This window comes from Montipora capricornis, chromosome 11, assembly GCF_036669925.1.
Source record: "Montipora capricornis isolate CH-2021 chromosome 11, ASM3666992v2, whole genome shotgun sequence".
NCBI lineage: Eukaryota > Metazoa > Cnidaria > Anthozoa > Scleractinia > Acroporidae > Montipora > Montipora capricornis.
This window is the reverse complement of record NC_090893.1, coordinates 34,686,214-34,692,507: the sequence shown is the minus strand read 5'-3', so window position 1 is coordinate 34,692,507 and position 6,294 is coordinate 34,686,214.

The following is a 6,294-nucleotide window of genomic DNA, read 5'->3' as shown; positions in this document are numbered from 1 at the left end:
AGAAACCAGGGTACTGGTGATTGTGGTCAACGTCGATGGCAGATTTAAAAAAAGGAACTTTATTTAAGAGTCTAATCTTCTAGCACTGGAGCACTAAATGAAAACTTCCTCTAGGAAAATCTGGGCAAGTTTCAAGCAGTAGTTTGTAAAATGATGATTATACTAATGGGTTATCGTTATATTATCATTTCATTTTATTCCAACGGAAAAAGACTAGATTTATCAGTTATAATAACCTAAATAGAGATTTTTTTTCAATTTTACGAATTGTCGCTTGTGCAATACGTATGGCCTTGTTTTACTGACCTACTTTTTGTGTTTGTTAGATTAGTTGTCGTAAAATACCTTATTTATTGTAATTACCATTTGGTGTTTTCAGCACTATCAAATGTAGTTTCGTGTGCAAACTGATAGTCTTCACTCATTTCTATGTATAAGCAAGTTCTTTTTGTAAATGTCGTTAAAATGTGATCTTACACTTGATTACAGTTTGAAGATTCAAAACAGGGCCGCTGAGCGGATTTTCAAGTGGGGTGGGGGTGGGGGGAGGGGGTGCTAATGCGAACGCGTAAGCGTGAGCAAACTAGGGGGTCGTGGGGCATGCTTCTCTGGGAAAATCTCAAATTTATGTCTTCTGAAAGGGCTATAAATGAATCTAAAACTGTCAATAGTAAAATATAAATTTTGAATTATTTACATCGGCACTTAAAACAAGTTACAACCTGACCCCCACGTTAGACCAAAATTTAAATGAATAGACAACACACGCAACGGTTGGGTGTCACCCAGTCATTTTTAAGTCGGATTTTCTGAAGGCTCCAAAGTTGCCTTTCCCATTGTCGTTAAGAGCTACAAACACATTGTCAACAGCTACAAGACAAAGTTTGTCTGTTCTCTGTTTGTGGGTGTTCAGTATTGTCAGATTACTAAACCTTGTTTGTGTCGTCGTCGAGTGTAGCCACGTTTTCAGTCTTCGGGCAGTAAAAAGGATTTCTCGCCTGTTGCACTGGTTGCTGGATTTACAAGAAAAAGTGTACATACGGTTATGATTTCCCTAATCATCCTTTCTTTAGCCTTAGAAAACTTCTTGATCTTGACTAAAATGTCATCTAAACAGGTAAATTCCCTGTCCTTCATTAAGGCATTAAAGATTTCAGATCTGGGTAACTAAAAAAAAACCATCCGAAAAAGTAGCCCCTCACCCTTACACCCCATGGGCGGTCCCGGCAAAAGAGTGTGTTTTTCTAACGCGTTTATCAGAGGAAAGATGTGTTCAGATGTTGAATGTCGAATGTCGAATGTTGAATGTCGAATTCACGTCAAATGTCTTTAGCAGATCCTCTTTCAGTGCACCCATTTTTTTGAGAGACTGTAAGTAGCCTAACTTTTCTTAGACCTCCGAATATCATCGGAACGCTTGGTAGAAGAAATACATTGAATTTTCTAGGAGAAAATGTACGGACTCCAGCCACCGAATTCTGTCAGTATTACAATCACTGGGGTATTATTTCACATTATTTGATTGGTTTTAGTTCGTAATCAGAAGCCATGTTATCTAAACTGGCCAAAACATTTTCTTTCTTTTAGAAGAGTAGACTAAATCTCGCATGAGCATTTTGGAAAATCAATCAACTTCCAAGAGAAAAAAAAAAGACAAAAGTCTTCGTTATGGAAATGCTCTTAGGTGGGACCATGAAAGTTTGTTTTCAAAAATTCAAACTTTGAACTTTCATGCTAGCCTGTTCATATTGAGGTACTCTGTTATGATATTATTATTTTTCTTTTGGAAAAAGGGGATGTTACATTATACCCCCCGCGTTTTAAGCCCCAGCATGCTTTGGTGTGTGTATAAGAGAGCTTTCCATTGACAAGGTAAGGCTTGAGGAAACAGTTGGAGAAAAACTGCTTGGTGTTATAATTGATCCTTATCTTTCTTGGGACCTACACATTGACTTTCTTATAAAGAAAGTTGAATTCTAGGATATGCCTCCTTAAGAGGACAAAAGTCTATTTAACTATTGGATGTAAAAAAAATGTTATTTAATGCTCTCATTAAGCCAATTCATGAGTACTGTTATATTGTTTGGAGTAACTGTTCTGTTGAAAACCCTCAAAGGTTGTTACAAGCTAGTACATAAACGATGTCTGAGATCGATATTGGATGCCACTATCAATGACAGCTCTGTTGAACTTTTTGATAAATTAGGTTGGCTACCTATAGATGACATTGTACGCGTTAGAAAACTCTTTATGCCACACAAGGTTAGCCAAGGTTATTGTCCTGAATATTTCAGTTCATATTTTAAATATGTCAGGTCTACGCATGGATAGATCTGCTGTCTCTAATGACGTTTCAGCACCATCTTGTAAACGAAATTCTGGGCTTAGAACTTTCCACTCAAGTGCATGTCGTCTATGGAATAATCTAGGTAACTCATACAGAAACATAATTTCCCACTCAAATTTTAGGATAACGCCACAGAATAATTTAATTACGGAAAACTCCTCACTAGACTGGAGCATTTTAAGATTAGTAGGACCTTTTAAGCATAATTTTATCAATTTTTAACTATAAGTAGGTGTTTTTTTTTTGTAAAGGGGGGGGGGGTGGGGGGGGGGAGGCATTATGTAAACTACCGGGTAACCGGTAATAATGTATTTCACCCTCGATAAATAAAGTTTTTGTAATAAAGTGTTTGTGTATAATAAACATGGCATCCATCTTGGGTGGTTAGACTTCGTGTGCTAGAAAGCCCATACTGTTGTAATCTTCTTAACAGGAAACTGTAGCTGTCACGGTATATTGAATGTAGGAAACATCAACAAAAAGTCCATCAATTGTTAGCAAGTACGTGTATATCGGTAAGTAAATCGGTGCTGGAGGTAAGGGGATGTGGTTAGCGTACGTTTTTCATGAGCTAGTCTGTAAAAACGCCCTTGGTTGTTATTAAGTCTAAGCACTGATTTTAAATGGTTAGCATTAAAGTTGGGGTTAGGCATACGGTGCATGATAACCAATTCTGTTTTTTTTTATCTCAGAACAGCAGAAAAAAAAACCTTGTTTAATAAGAATTTCCTTCATGTGACTTCATTTTATTTTTATTTTTCTGGGTTTTGGAAGGAAAAAGACATCCAAAAATTGACTTTTAATAGCGTAGATTATTGAATGATGTACAGTTACTTGTACAAATGTAGTTCATCAGAAAACCCCTTTGTGGCTATAAGTATTTGAAAAATCAAATTCAAAGTTTTTTTTTCTGGTAGGTCACAAAGTTTGTAACCTTTATTAAACAGTCATTACTTGTATGTAGTTGAACAATGAGAAGTCATTTCCTTGTTTTTGCACCTCTTGTACATGTGTCACTGGTCAAGTGCTAATTTGCACGCGGCAGTGAAACTTATTGTTTTAGTTGTGTCTAATGACACATTCGTGTCTTCAGTGATTTGTAGTCCGTTTGGTCCAATCCAAGTGTCAATAATTCCAAATTTGGTTACAACTTTCATAAATCCATGTTCTTTTTCAATTACTTTACCAAGATGAGTGTTCGGATGTAATGGACTTTTGTCCACTTTATCCATTTTTATTTTGACAAAGTTGTTGACTTGGAATGAAATAGCATTGGGTTTGCTTGTTGTCATTTTATTGTTGTATTTCCTTTGTGTGTTTCTTGCTTTTTCCTGTTGAGATGTCCTTATCTCCTTTGTTGACTTGATAAGTGAATGACAAGTACGTTTAGGTGCAGGTTCTGCATCCACATCTTCACATTCTTCTTCTTCTTCTTCTTCTTCTTCTTCTTCTTCTTCTTCTTCCATCGTAGAATGTTGATCATTGTTCTTATCTGGGGTAGTTTTGGTTTCTTTCCATGGTGGTATGCCAAATACCAATTCATAGGGTGTTTGTTTTGTTGCTTCATGTTCCACAATGTTCTTTTTGTAAGCAGCTTCCCCTAGTACCTGACACCAATGATTTGGACTTTGTTTCTTTTCTTTTAAGATATTTCTGATGTTTTGCTTTACTGTTTGATTGTTCCTTTCTACCAAACCTTGAGTTGATGGTTTTCTGGGAGCTCCATGAAGTTGAGCGATGCCGTTGTTCTTGCAGAATTGGGACCTCAGAGAATTCTTAAATTCCCGTCCATTGTCAGTGTGTATTGGACGTATCATCAATCCACAAGGTGTCCAGCCATGTCCAAAGAAAGTGAAAGCCATCACAACACTTCTGCGCCAACCGATAAGCAAGAGTTACAAAGCTTGCTGGGAACTGTGAACTTTATGTCTACATTCATCCCCAATTTAACAAAGAAGACCCATCTCATGCGTAGCTTGCTGAAACGTGACAGCCACTTTGTATGGACCAGTTATATGCAAAAGGAACTGAACACCATCAAGAACGTCATTACCAGTGCAATGGGGCTTATTCACTATGACCCAAACAAGGCAGCCATTATCGAGACTGATGCCTCTTTGAAGGGAATTGGTGCAGTCCTGATCCAAGACGGCAAACCCGCGCGTTTCTCGGAAAGGCAATCACACCTGCTGAAACTAGTTACACCAACATAGAACGAGAACCGTTGGTTATCCTATTTGCTTGCGAGAAGCTACATAGATACACATTTACGCGAAAAATCACCGTGCACACAGATCACAAGCCCCTTTCAGAAACCAGTTAGCCTGGCACCACCCAGATTGCAAAGAATGCTGTTGCGTCTCTCCAAATATGACACCCAAGTGAAGTATGTTGGGTCCAAGAGTGTGTTACTTGCTGACACTTTATCTCGGCTCGTTAAACCGGGAACAGCCAAAGAGATCCCTGGTTTAGACATCAACATTGCACGAGTCCTGAAGGTGGGGCCAACATATCTTAAATTCCTACAAGAGGAGACGAAGGCAGACCCCACTTTAGCCTCACTGACTGACCTTGTCATTACTGGATGGCCAGATAGCATGCAAGATCTTGCAGATAATCTACATCCCTATTGGCGCTTCCGAGATGAGTTGACCATCCCGAACGGACTTGTCATGAAAGGTAGCAGAGTTCCTGCAAGCTTGAGACCTGGAACACTCACCCGCCTACATGATGCACATCAAGGTCTCACTTCAACGCTCCAACGTGCAAGACGCACTGTGTATTGGCCAAAGTTACAAGATGACATCAGCGAAATGGTCCAAAAGTGCGATGAATGCCAACGTCATGGCAACAAGAAGCCTAGAACTCCAGAACGACAGATCTCAGCAACTCGTCCATTGGAGTTACTGGGCGTGGATGTGGTGCAATTCCAGTGCCAACGAGCCTTGGTAACAGTCGGCTACTATTCTGGTTTTCTCACTTATGACACCCTTTCCAGCGAGACAACTGAAGCTGTTACTAAAGCACTAAACAACATCTTCAGGAAGTTTGGGCTGCCTGAAAGAATCATTTCTGACAATGGCCCATGCTTCAAATCTGAAAAGTTTCGACGCTTTTGCGACCATGTAACATCCAGTCCATACCATCATCAGAGTAATGATCGAGCGGAAAGGGCAATCGCTACAGTCGAACAGATTCTAAAGAAGAGCGCAAATGACACTGACATAACAAAAGCTCTGATAACATACCTTGATACTCCAATAAGTGACACATTACCGTCACCTGCTGAACTGTTCTACACTAGACCAATCAACACCCTTCTCAGCATGTCCATGAAGCCAACTCCACTGACGGATCAGCAAAAGGCCGACCTCAATGACAAGCGTTCAGCACATCTGAAACCGTTGAAGCATGACAAGAACGTTTATCTTCCTAATCAGCCTATCTGGTTCACCGATGACAATTCAGATAAGTGGAAACAAGGGTACATTGATTCAAATGATACCTCGCCAGACTCATACTGGATAATCAACGAAAAGAGCGACAGGCAGCTCGGACGAAATAAGCGTGATATCAAACCGCGCCACACGATCCTTCCACAACAGCGACCCCAGCCGCAGGTCCCTGTAAGATTTACAACAATCATGATCCAACACCAGTTGATCCTCCAGCAACCTCAGCAAGAGCTTCAAAAGACACACCTTGCACCATGGAGCAAACATCGCCTGCCAGCAGTCATGAAAAAGAATTGCACAAAAAGTCAAGTGATGAAACAGCCAGGGCGAAACCAGCGGATTCAGCAATGCACCTAACAAGATCACCGTCTGGACGGGTAATCAAGCCACCAATAAACCCAGACTTTGTATACAACTCAGAACACTGAGATGAACTTTAAGTAATTGAAACTTCATATGTTTGCTAAGGCGACGATGATCTCCTTGTGTTGA